Source organism: Notechis scutatus, chromosome 2, assembly GCF_049901735.1.
Source record: "Notechis scutatus isolate UNSWTSFEM ecotype Mainland chromosome 2, rNotScu1.2, whole genome shotgun sequence".
Classification (NCBI taxonomy): Eukaryota; Metazoa; Chordata; class Lepidosauria; order Squamata; family Elapidae; genus Notechis; species Notechis scutatus.
Window position 1 is genome coordinate 121,615,589 of NC_142010.1, and position 13,578 is coordinate 121,629,166.

Here is a 13,578-nt window from a genome sequence, read left to right on the forward strand (position 1 = left end):
TCCTCTTTTCCCCTGGAGCAGCACTCCTATGGAACAATACCTCATTTAATTACATACTTGCCTTCCTCCTATTTTTTAATCATTTAAATATGGCTCTGTCCTTTATCAGAGGGCTCTGTCCTTTGGCATTCTACTAAAGGCTGGTGCACCTCTCAGTTAGAGGAATGTTGCACTCCCTTGACACAGGTAGACACTGCGAAGCCATTCAGACAATAGCTCCAGTGACTTCAAATGAGACAGTGGTTCTCCACCTTTTCTTCACCATGGACCCCCTTTAAATACATAGTAGTGGCTATGACCATGGCACAGACCCCAAGACTTAACTCAAGATTTAAATCGTAATATTTTTTCAAGCCTTCGTGAACCCCGTGTGATGGCATTGTGGGCCCCCAAGGGAACCGCAGACCACAGGTTGAGAACCATTGAAATAGGATTTCATTTCAGATGCCTAGGAGCAGGATTGCAGCCTGATACCAGTAGAAGAGCATATTTGCAGCTGAGAGTTGAACTGGGTGGCCCTTGGTGTTCTCTGAGCTTTCTTGCAGATGCTTCATTCCCCAAATTTTCAATTTCATTGTACACATGTTGTGCATTGACAAAAACGTTTGTTTGATTGATTGAATTACGCGACGCCACAAAATTGGATAATGAAACATCAGCAAAACAAAAACAAAAAAAACGTAATGCTCAGAGAGCACCAAGGACCCCACAATAGCAATCTGAATTTTAAAATTATGCTGTTCTGGAACGAAGAGGAAGAGAAACAGGATTTAAGAAAGAGGTGTATGTGTGTGGCCTGCTGATAACTGTTTTGGCTGACTTTAGCAAAATTCCTGTTCTCCACCCTCATGGGTTGTTGCTGCATCGTCTTTGTTTATAGGTAAGTTTTCAAGGCAAACTCCAGCCTGTTCTGAAGTTTGTGTTGCTTAAAATGAGCTTAGAAGTAACAAGCAGATAAGAAGGACGTAGCTCAGCGAACAAGCCAAGTTTTTATGTAAAGTCACTGCAAGTAGTTGCCTGTTAAAATCTGGGGCTTTATCCTCCTTATTCAAGGACAATCCTACTTTGCTTTACTGCATACTGCAACTTTGCGAGGTTTTAGAAAGGTTGGGTTCTTTAAGTTCTTTGCCATATTAAGATTGTTAATAGGTTGATTTGAAACCAGCTGAGCTGGTTTAGTCTCCAAACCTTTCCTCTAGCCCATGTGTACAATTTAATTTGTACAGAATCAAAATGGCTGAGCATTTACAAATTAGATGCCCCTTCCCAGGGAACAGCTTTGATCCTGACAGATTCAGTAGTAAACTTCCCCCAAATTTCATCATTATCAAACTATGAAATGTTTTTTTTCTCTCCAGATCATTTGCTTTTCTATCTGGCACTCTAGAGCAGGGGTGTCCAACCTTGGCAACTTTAAGACTTTTGGACTTCAACTCCCAGAATTCCTCAGCCAGCTTTGCTGGCTGAGGAATTCTGGGAGTTGAAGTCCACAAGTCTTAAAGTTGCCAAGGTTGGACACCCCTGCTCTAGAGATTCAAACAATACCAGGTGGGTCAACTGTCCAGGTGAGGCAAGTAGGCGTATAGAAAGATACTGCAAGTATATAATTACTTTAATCAGACTGACAAGGTATTTCATAAGGGCCGGAGAAGTCAATGGCAAAACATTCTAGTATTGTACCAAGTCAAATACATGGATAAACAACATTGCCTGACAAATGATATAGTGTGATGTGACAGGCAGTTTAGTTGGATGGCAGTCAACAAACTAGAGGGGAAGAACTGAGGATCTTTTAGAGTATGAACATTGTTTATCCCACAACTAGATTAAAGCTTCAGGATGTCTAGTTGCTGACGTTGTTCTGCAGGAAAAGACAATCCAAAACTACAAAGGCAAAATTACAGCGGGAATATGGAACTCACTGTAAATAGAATGAGCATGTGAAATTCAACACAGGCAAAGATGAAACAAATAAGCTATACATTGATAGCTTAGGCATTAGTAAATTAGAATGGACTGAAGTTGGACACTGAGTCCAAAGATCACATTGTTCATTAAGGACATGAAAAACAGAAGAAACAACATTATTTTCATAGTCAGAAAGCAAAGAGAGAATTTGGGTGCAATTCAGTCAATGAGTGAAGAATGACAAATGAATTTCATAGACAATCCTTTCATGTAAGTTATCCTAGCTTATGCCTCAACTACTGACACATTATAGGTGGTTAATGAGTTTCATGTCAAGATCTGTTAGCCCAGATGTGTCATGTGCTGGCCATGCCCATGGCCGGTTTAGTGAAGGAGAAAAAAAAGTCCCAATATGTCACGTGACACTACTGTGACAATGTGAGTTTGACACCCCTGTGTTAGCCCTTTGAGACAAAAAGCACAACAATGAATCCTAGATCAATCTTTATTGTAAGGTTACGTTAACAGAATCTTGTAAGACTGAAAGTATTTCTCCCCTCCCCTCCTTTTACTCCTTAAAAAACTAGGGAAGGTCCCTTCTGAAATACTTCCCATGATCTCTCCTTCTGTGGATCAAGATCACTTCTACATGCCATTTGTTCAGTCTGCAGCTCTTCCTCCTCTCTCCCAAAACCAATCCCATAGACCATTACAAGCTCAATCAGAAATTGACAGAACCATGCAAACAAGATGTGCTGCTTGTGGTTGCAGATCGGAATGCCAAAGTCGGAAATAGTAAGGAGGAAGTTTACTATTTTAATTACAGGGGTGATTTGTGGAAGACCTGAAGAGCCAGATATGGAACAGATCATCTTAGAGAAATCTCTCCCTGTGGTTGTTAAGAGTCGATATTGATCTGATGGCACATAATGAAAAGGAATAGATAGGATGGAGGATTTTCCACTTCCAGATTGTACCCTATGGGCTACAGAAGCATGACTGAACTGTTTGTGTTGACAACTGCAGTATGTTTTGGATTTCTTTAATATGGCCCATCAATCACCATCAATCCTGACTCCAATGATAAAGAGCGTTTTTCTCCTTTGAGTTAGCTAAGTTGGAGGAAAGTGTTAGAGAGAAGATGATTACCACATCATAAAAACTGCCAGGAGATATGTACAGTCCATTGCTGGCAGATTAAAGAAAATCAGAAATACCTAAAGACTTATACCCCCCCCCCCCCCCCCCCCCCCCCCCCCCCCCCCCCCCCCCCCCCCCCCCCCCCCCCCCCCCCCCCCCCCCCCCCAAACCAAAAACCCCCAAAAAAACCCCCCCCCCCCCCCCCCCAAACCCCCACCCCCCCCCCAAAAAAAAAACCACCCCCCAAAAAACCCCCCCCCCCCCCCAAACCCCCCCAAAAAAAACAAAAAACACAACCAACCCCCCCCAACCCCCCCCCCCAAAAAAAAAAAACCCCCCCCCCAAAAAAAAAAAAAAAAAACCCCCCCCCCCCCCACCACAAACAACAAAAAAAAAAAAAAAAAAAAAAAACCACCCAAAAAAAAAAAAAAAAAAAAAAAAAAAAAACAAAAAAAAAAACAAAAACAAAAAAAAAAAAAAAAAAAAAAAAAAAAACACAAAAAACCCAAAAAGAAAAAACCCAAAACAAACCAAAAACCCCAAAAAACCCCCCAAAAAAACCAACCCCCACCCCCCCCACCCCCCCCCCCCCCCAAAAAAAAACACCCCCCCTTTTTTATGAACCTGAGCAATGCACAGAAAAGAGATGCTTGCTTTTCTTCCAGTTTTAAAAATAAATGATTGTGGATTTACTTATTATGAAGTTTTTTTAAAAATTATCACATTAAATTTTCTCTCAACCACAGGTGATTATTCTTTTCCCCCCCTTTGATTTAAATTGATTTGTTTATCAAGCTGGCCGACTTGAGAGGACTTTGGAACTTAACTAGGAATCTCAGAAATTTAATAAGGATTGAAATCTTAATTATGTATGTCAAGGTTGAGAAACTAATTAGAAATTTTTATGCCAAACAGAGGAAAGGAAAAGGTTTAGGGTTTATCTCAAAGGCTATTTCTCAACCAAAATTAAACTCATATATAAGCAGAACAAGTAGAATCAGGTCTAGTAAAGGTCCCTTCTCTTTTTACAAAGCCATTTGTGAAGGAAACCTTCACATTTTGAATTAGCTCTTTAGCATTTGTTACTCTAGATATATCACAAGCATAAGCCCAATAGCAAAAGATAAGTTAGATTTGACCTATAGAACAAATTGGAAGTTTTCCTTTACATCTTCCATTTTTTGAGGATAAGATTTCTCTCAATGCCTCACACAGTATGAGCCAGTTTGGTCTAGTGGTTAAACTGCTAGCCTAGAACCCGGGAGACTGTAAGTTCTAGTCCTATCTTAGGCATGACATCTGGCTGGGTGACTTTGGGCCACTCACACTCTCTCAGCCCAATCCACCTCACAGGGTTGTCGTTGTGGAGAAAATAAAAGGAGGTTTACATACGTTCGCTGCCTTGAGTTATTTACAAAAAATAATAGAAGACAGGATACAGGACTAATAACATTCTCTTAACAGATTGTCTTCATTTCTACAGAAGACTCCCTGAATAGGAATATTGAATATGGATGTCTAATATTTTTGAATGTCTCTTTTTAGATATTTTTATTTGTGTACATGTATGGGTAAAATATATTTATATGAAAGCAAAGGTTGTCCTGAGTCAGGGTCAATTCTTGGTTTACTCATGCACATGTATGTGGTTTCCTTAGCAATACAATGAAAGTGGTTATGATTTTGTGCTCCCAAGTCCAGCTTGCAATTTGGAGACTCCTTGAGGGTTAACCAATCCAAGGGTTAACCAGAACTGGCCCTGCTGGAAGTTTCGAAAACATTCAGAGTTGACTAGGTGCTGTCCCCTCCTGTGACTTCGCAGAATAGGAAGCACACAATATGAAAATAAATGTAAACGAATTGGGCTTTGCGTAATTAAAAACTTAATGCAAAAATAATCTCTGCCTTTGGTCTCCTCCCCCATTTCTTGATCCGGAGGCTGCCTTTTTTGGGGGGGGGTGGGTGGGGGGGAGTCTGCTTTTGAAAAGCCAAGTGGCTCCTTAGGCTGAAAGCAACCACTCAGCTCTGCTTTAGAGCCACTACAGAAGTGAAGGACATTCATCCTATACACCCGAAGTTCTCTTGCTGGAATACTTTGTAAGTTCCATGTATCCTCAGAATTTCTGGATTTTTGCCTGTGGATGCTGAGAATGTTTTCTCACTATTATGTTTTTTTTTTTTAAAAAAAGTTGGTGAGTGATTAAGAAATAGGAAATGCTTTCCATTTCTACCATAAGCTACTTAATTAACTTTTTTTTTGAGAGGGGGGGAGGGTGCATTTATGTTTCTGGGTAGAAAAGAATAGAAAGGATCCCTAAACTCTTTGAAGAAAAGCCCTATTTAATTGCCATCTTTTTGACCTTCAGAAACCTGGCAGTTATATGTCTTTAATCTGATTTGGAAAGCCAAGGGTGGCAAGATAGTTACTTCTGCTGTAGCTGCTGGCCATCAGGGATTTGAATGTGATAGGCTTTGGAGAGAGCCAGGCACAGGCTGCTCCCGCGTGTTTCATTAATATGGGGAGATTAGTAGCCTACATATCAGCGTGGCTGCAGTTCTCCAGGCGGAGGAGAAGAACCACAAGAAAGGATGCCCTAGCGAGCATCCACTCTGTTGCTTCTTGTGGCTCTGAGGAAAGGCTGCCAAATCTCTTCGATCAAGCCAATTATTAAAATGAGGTTTGGGTATAAACATGCTTTGTTTTTTTAAGGAAAGATTTGAGAGATGTAAGTTCTTTCCTAGAACTTACTTCGTGGAACATAGCGAACTGAAAAGTTCTGGAGAACTTGAATATCTGCGGGCCTTTTTCCTAGAGTTTTGGCTGGGTCTATTGTCAAACATATTGCTCAGCTATTCATTCTGGATTTGCTTCCTCCATGAACCAACAGGGCTATGGTAGCTTTAAAAAAAAGCACCCTGTTCTACCTCTGACATCAATCCACCTTTGACAAAAGCTGTCTTGTGCAATCTGTGTCTTTCCAGGCATGCATTAAAAAAAAACCCATCCTACCCTACTCACTGAGTAATCTTGAGGAAAGAAATGGGAGCAGGCAACTTTTAGAGAACTCTTACTATAATTCAATCTCACACAACAGCGAGTTATTTTGTACTCGGACAAGGCAGATAATTAATTGATTTTTTAGAGTATGAATGAACATTTTCCCCTTCTTTCTTCTTAAATTATATGAGGGACTTTCCAGGCCATTTTTCCCCTTGATGACTTGATGATGTGCTGTTATGAATAAAAGGCCTTGTGGTACAATGGGCCTGGGGGTAGGAGATGGACTGTGAGTTTTCCTTCTGAGTACTGTAAGCATTTGTGCTAAGAAAAAAAATATGATTTCCTTAAAGCTGAGAAAGGCAGCCTTAGAGATGGGTGAAGATAAGATTATCTTCTTACAGAGGCAAAGTTAAAATACACTGTCTGTTTTCAATATGTAGGCAATGAGTTCTATCATTTGCATGTCCTTTATCTTTCTTAAATCACTTTTATATAATTCTTATCAATCTGAGGTCTGTGGTTTTGCTCGTTATGCTGGCGAAAAGTAACTGAAGTGTCCTCTTGCCTGCACATCATGGCTGCCTGCTGCCTCTTTTCTACGTGTCTGTGACCTGTGAGTTAGGGAATGGATCCGAAGGAAATATGCAAGGCTGGCAGTGAGTGTGGCTGGAAACATCCAGAAGGAACTCACAGAATAGGCCAAATGGCTCCATCCCTCTTCCTCCTCCTCCTTAACACACCAGACTTAACAATTATTGAAAAGAAAGACAAAAAAATCTGGATGTGGCAGTACTTGGAGACAACAGAAGACAAAAAACTGGAAATAAACATTGAATGACTGTGGCAAAACCAAAAACCAAAAACAAAGGTGGTATCAATAATAACAGGTCCCTTAGATGCAATGCCAAAACAATAAGATCACTACTTGAATACCATCGGTATTGATAAATTCACCATCAGTTGCAAAAGTGGCTTTACTGGGAACAGCTTAGATTCAGGGACGATGCCTGTAACGCCATCAAACATCAACATTTGCCTATCCCAGGTCCTTGGGAAGAACTCAATAGGCAGACAAAAGATGTTAAATCCAGTCTGAACATCTGATTGGCTGTGCGACAAACCGTAATAAAATCCTATGACCATGCAACATCTGCAAAACACCTCCTGGTGATGGAATCTGGCTCCTTTTTTGTATTTAAACCAATCTCCTAGGCAGTTCAGAACTGGTGCTCCTCCAAATGCTAGTGCCATTTTTTTTAGCCTCGAGTCCAGTGCTTTTTAGAAGTGTTCTAAACCTGTGATTAAAAATACATTTGTCATTCTTTGTACATTACAATTTTGTTTGAAGGGAACCTATGTAATGCCGGACTGTACTTTCTGAATTGCCAGACAGGCATTATGCAGGCAAATGCCTCTGCAGAAATCAGGAGTCTGTTCTCTTTTGTAAGTCAAGGCCACTGAGGGCAATGCCCAACAACCAGACATATCTGCAGTAGCCAGAAGGAGCTGAACAGACTCCAACCCCCAACTGTCATTGTGTCATTACCAACATCATCAATTAAACCTTGAATTTTGTCTGATGTTAACTTCCAAACTGGGGAGATGTGAAGAAGGCAATTGTCATGTGGACATGTCCTTTAAAAACAGCAGGTCATTTTTATAATGCAGTTAAGAGAACATGGGTTTGAATCCAGATATTGAACTAGGACTGGAGAAGAAATTCACTGATGACCTTGGGCCAGTGATATTAGCTGCTGAAGTACACCGTTTGGGGAATGAAATGCAGGGAGATCCCTTATAAAACACTTTGAACTCACAGAAAAAAGTAGGTTTTAATGCTAACACACACACACATACACACACATACACACACGCACCTACAGAAGGCAGTATATCAGGGATGGCCACAAAAATAGGAGAGTGGTATATTTCAATGAACAAATTAAGTTAAGGGAGACTGGCAAGCTTTAAGTTCCTTCTCTACCCTTAAACCTCTCTTATTTTATGGGTGAAGAAGGCCTGCTAAATCATATACTAATAGTTACAACCTAGGACAAAGGAGAAATATCTTGACTGTTAGAACAATTAATCAGTGGAACAACTTGCCTCCAGAAGTCATGAATGTTCCAACACTGGAAGTTTTTAAGAAGACATTGGACAACCATTTGTCTAAAATGGTGTAGGGTTTCCTGACTGAGCAGGGGGTTGGACTAGAAGACCTTCAAGGTCCCTTCCAACTTTGTTATTCTGTCAATTGCCTTTCAAGAGACCATGGAATTATTGCCTTACAGCTACTTTCATAAACCTGTCTTTAACATCTACTTTATCTAATTCCATAAAATATTTTATACCCATCATATTTAATAAATGCAATATGATTTCTCTATTGTCCTTTTCCTCCCATTTCTGGAGTGGCAGCCAATGAAAGGGAATAATAAATCAGTAATGTTTCATGATGCTTTTCTTTTACTTGAGTTCCTACTGAATTTGATGGAACACATTCACTGATGATCATTTTGTAGCACGTTTTAGGAATGGAATCCAAAGTACTATGCTGTCTGAATTGTTATTCTTTCTTCAAGTTAAATCTAATTTGATTCTAGTATTTTGAGAAAATAACTTTCAAAGCTTGCACCATCCCAACCAGTCCCTAATTCTTTCAAAACTCTTGTATACAGACAGCACTGTGTCCAGAATGAATACTCCTCATATTCATTCCTCTACCAACTTTTCAGGATTTTTCTTTTCAATTTCCCAAAGCCTACAATAATTCCCTAAAGCAGCATTTAGATCATGCCTGAATATGCAGACCTATCACAGCAACAGGCAAACAGGTTTTGAGAATCAGTAAAAGGGCTGATGTAGCAAGAACTGGCTCCTGGAAAAGCAGGATGATTCAAGGTTACTGACAGGTTTGTGGGCATCTCTTGTCTGGACCACTGGGGATTTCTACAACTCAGGGCTGGGTTGTTGTATAAGAACTTTGTGTGGGTGATAGATGTTGGATCAGAACATTAGGGCCTCTAGAGGTCATATTTCGGGTGTGGATAGCATTTCAAACAGATGCTTGACACAGGTTGATGTGGTTAAGACTTTATCTAAATCCCTTTTGAAGTCTATAGACAACATTTTGCTAAAAGTAGAGCTGAGCCAATGTAGGGCGGGATTTGGAACTACTTTAGGATTGTAGATGTAGGTCCTGCAGAAAAAATTCTCATCCAACCCACATAAAGAAAAAAAAATCTGTATCTTCGGACCTAAAAAAAGAAAACAAGTATTTTTTTTTTGTTGCAAATGCCATCAAAGTTGTGTTTCCTCCTCCTCCTGTCAAATTAGCTCTTCATCCAATTAACTCAGGAAGATAGGCAATTCCTGTCCTGTGAAGTTATCATGCCTCCTCTGTTTGGAACATCAATATCAGATTTCCACCCCACCCTCGTACATTCACATTATAGTAAATTCCTGTTGGAGAAGTTTTCTTTATATGTAATCCTTTTCTTTTCTGCTGGGATAGGAATGCCTTCTCCTGTGTTCAGAGTCAGAGTGTTTGCCAATCACAAGATTTAGTTTCAGACTCTAATCTGGTAACTTAGAAAACAGCCATATTTAACTTGGACAAATTTGGGAGCTGCTCAGTTTAACCTGGAACAGAATCAAAGCTGAGATTTGAACTGGAAATGTGAAGCTTCAACACTCCCTTTGAAGCTTTGTATCTTCTATTATGATTCACACATAAATGTCTACCTTATTAGCTTTTGACCTTCTTGTGTAACATTGGTAATCACCGGGATACACATATTTACATATGGAGAGGGAAACTGTGAAACAGAATGTACTTAATCCCACAGAAGGTAAATAAAGGAATATGAGTTAAAATATAGAACTTGACAAAGAGATGTTACAAACCTGGGGGAAGCGCTAATTCTAAAGGAACAGTGGGGTCCAAGCGAGTAGTTACAGTAAAAGCAACAGATAAACAATATAAAACTTACTAATAATATGTATCTAATAAAATCAGATAAAATTACACTATACACAACATAAAAGCCAGGGCAGCTAGTCCCTAAGGGCCAATCTAGAAGTAATAAATTCCCAAGTAAAGAAAGCTTAAATACTCATTTTAAGATTTATCATTTTAGGGTATAGCCCTGATTATCTCACACCTCAAGCACCAGGGAAAATCAGAAAATCCACCCAATTCAAATAAGTATAAAGATTTATTGCAAGCTTAAGCTCTCTAAGAATCCGAACTATTAATGTTGAAAGCAAATTAGCGGTAGGTAAGAGTCAATGGAATTCAAGGTGGGCTGGACTTAGATCTCTTGTGGGCACAAAGAATCTCATGACTGATGATGCATGTGACCCCTCCCTTGGGCTCAGCCTAGTCGTCTCCTACACCAGCGGTTGCCAACTGGTGGGCCGCAAGAAAATTTTGGTGGGCTATAGAGAAATCTCACCCCCAGAGCACCCCCTCAAAGCAATTAGTCCAGGCTGCACAGAAACACAAGGCTGCGCTGCCCACATGGCCTGCAGGAACCCTCCCTGCCAGAGGTGGTATTCAGCAGGTTCTGACCAGTTCCGGAGAACCGGTAGCGGAAATTTTGAGTAGTTCGGAGAACCAGCAAATGCCACCTCTGGCTGGAGATTTTACAGTATCCTTCCCCTGCCACGCCCAGCAAGTCACACCCACAGAAGCGGTAGTAAAAAAAAATTGAATCCCACCACTGCTCCCTGCCCACTCACTCCTTACCCAGAAAACTTGCCTGCTAAATTGCTATTTTTCCGACCATCAGGTGTTCAGCTGTGCCAGGAGATTTAGATTAGCTAGGAAGCAGGAAATGGTTGGATTTCTTGCTTTCTAGCTAGTTTTTAGATCTTCGGCTCTGCTTTTTGGCTTATTATTCAGTGTAGATTCACGGCAAGCAAATTTTCTGTGACAGACTGAGCTAGCCGATGGCAGATAGATAGATCTCTGAATGAATCTGTGATTCTGTGAGCAACTCAATCTGCCTGCCTGCTTTGCCTAATTTTGGGTAAAAGTTGCTTTTTCAAATAAAAAATTCAATATTTATATAAATATTTATAATATTTACATACAAGCCATGCCCAGCCAGTCACATGACCACCAAGCCACACCCACAAATTAGGCCATGCCCACAGAACTGGTTAGTGGTCCCTGGTATTTAAAATTATGAGTTTGGTGGTCCCTGAGGTCCAAAAGGTTGGCAACCACTGTCCTACACTTCTCTTACTATTTCTGATTTTTTTCTCTGTTTCCAGTGCTATGAGATTGTCCTCATGTCATGTGCAGATGGATAATAAATGTTCCCCATAGCCACGCACTACAGTTGCTGCAGGCACCTGTCATTTTCATCTGGGTAAATTCAATGCACAGGTCGTCTTGACTTGCAACTATTTGCTTAGCAATTGTTTAAAGTTACAATGGATATTCCCTCCTCCCACCCCCACCCCCCAAATGTACTTACTATCTGGATTTGAAGTTCTGATGGCCGGGGTCCCCCTCACAGTCACATGGTCGTATTTTGGACAATTGGCAACTGGCCCATATTTATGGCTGTTTGCAGCTTCCCACAGTCACATGACTTTGATATATGTCTCCCCCCCCGGAAACAATTTACTTCCGGTTTCCAACAAAATACGGCCATTATGAATGGTTTCAATTAACAATTGTGGTGTTTGCTCAACAGCTGCCAACAACTGCTGCAAAAGAAATGTTGTAAAAACAAGTTGGTCACATGGGTGCCTCAACTTATGATCCTCATGACATACTATGGAAATTCTGGCTTCATTGGGGTTGAAAGTGAAGGGCTACCTGTTATCTATTATTTCTTGACACCTGATACAAAAAAGGCTTCTCAATATGTTTGTGATTTGTCACTGGGGCAAAAGAGAGGAATCAGGTTAAACTCTTGTTAATTTCCCACATGCTCCTTTATAACCTAAACCAGTGCCACAAAGGAATGTGGTGCTAATAACAAATCGCCATGATGGACAGCACTCAAAAGCAGCCCATGGAGCATTCAAAATAGTACCTCCAAAGTAGTACAAATTATGAACATTTCTTGAAGAGGCTTCTCGGTATCTTTCCTGTTTTTTGAAGAGTGGTTATTTGGAGGATGTAGTACAAATATGATAGTTATATACTAGAGTCAGCAAACAACAACAACAACAACCCACATTTTTGTAGGCAATCTCATCATTTCACTTTTTTTGCCCTTCTCTGGAGCTCCAGAGGGAGGAAGAGGAGCTGAAAAAGGAGACAGGTAGAGTAAGTACTATCTATTTGCATGGGGGGGTGGGGGGTGGGGCAATCCTCATCAGGCTGTTGTGGGGTTGTTAGTGTTAGTGTTTTTGACCTGACAGGACAACTGAAACTCACCTGGAAATGAAGGGCTACCCATTCCCACCATGGTAGTAAGCAGGCTCATTAAGAGAGCTGCTTCCTATGTAGTTGGTACAATATTTGTGGCCCATGGGAATAAATAGTTACCTTGGGGAAGCAGCTACGTTGCTTTACAAAGATACCCAAGATGTAGCTTTTAACTTTTGAAAACGCTGCTTGAAGTTACCCTTTTCCCTGTCCCATCATTTTAGTTGTGACAGTTTATGTTTTGCTGATTGTATCTACCGTAAGAGCCTTCCAGGCTGAAAAAATGAGATACAGTGCTCTAAATAAAATGGCTTATGGTGGAAGCAATCTGATGTCAAGTTATCGACTTTTCTAAGCTAGAGTCCACAATCTTAAACACGGGCAGGTTCAGTTAAGAAAAATTTCTCCTAGATTAGCTCTTCATGCTCAGAAAATTTCACCCCGTTAAAACAAGCACCTGCCTTCTGTCTCGGAAACAATGCCAGGGACCCAGTTACATTTTCCTGCACATATGGTTCCTGTTGAGTGGCTTGGCAAAGAATCTGAGCATAAGGCTTCTTCGGGGGGCTATCATCTGGCAGGTTTCAGAGGCAGCACCAAGACTTCTGTTACGATCAAGGATGCAAATGGACACCTTTCCGTCTTTAACTCCACTGGCTTCTTTATCTGCCTTGCCCGGGGCAGTTTTTTTTCCCGACTGGAGATGCAAAGTGGGAACAATGGGTGATGGAGAAACAGGAGGGAATCATGAAATCCCCCAAATTCCATTGCTTGGTGCTTTACAAGCCCTGCCTTTAATGGGTTCAAAGCAGACCCAGATTGCTCAGATTCCACAACGAACTGGAAAGCTGGAGTGATTTATTTCTATCTCAGCTGCAATGTCTTTGAAAGGGCAGGAAAGGTACTTTTTTTTTTTTTTTTGCAGGGAGGTGAAACAGTATGCCCTGTGCAGCTTCTGGAACAGCCCCTGACAGCAACTCTTGTTTCTGTCAGGTCCTCAGAGGAATGAGGGCTTGGTTGCTTCAAGAGTTCAGCCATTCGGATTTGTTTTCTTGCAACCATGCAAACGCACACAACATGAAAGAGGCACGTGCCTGGGAATGGGCGATAGCACCTTATTTTATTTTACTTATTACTC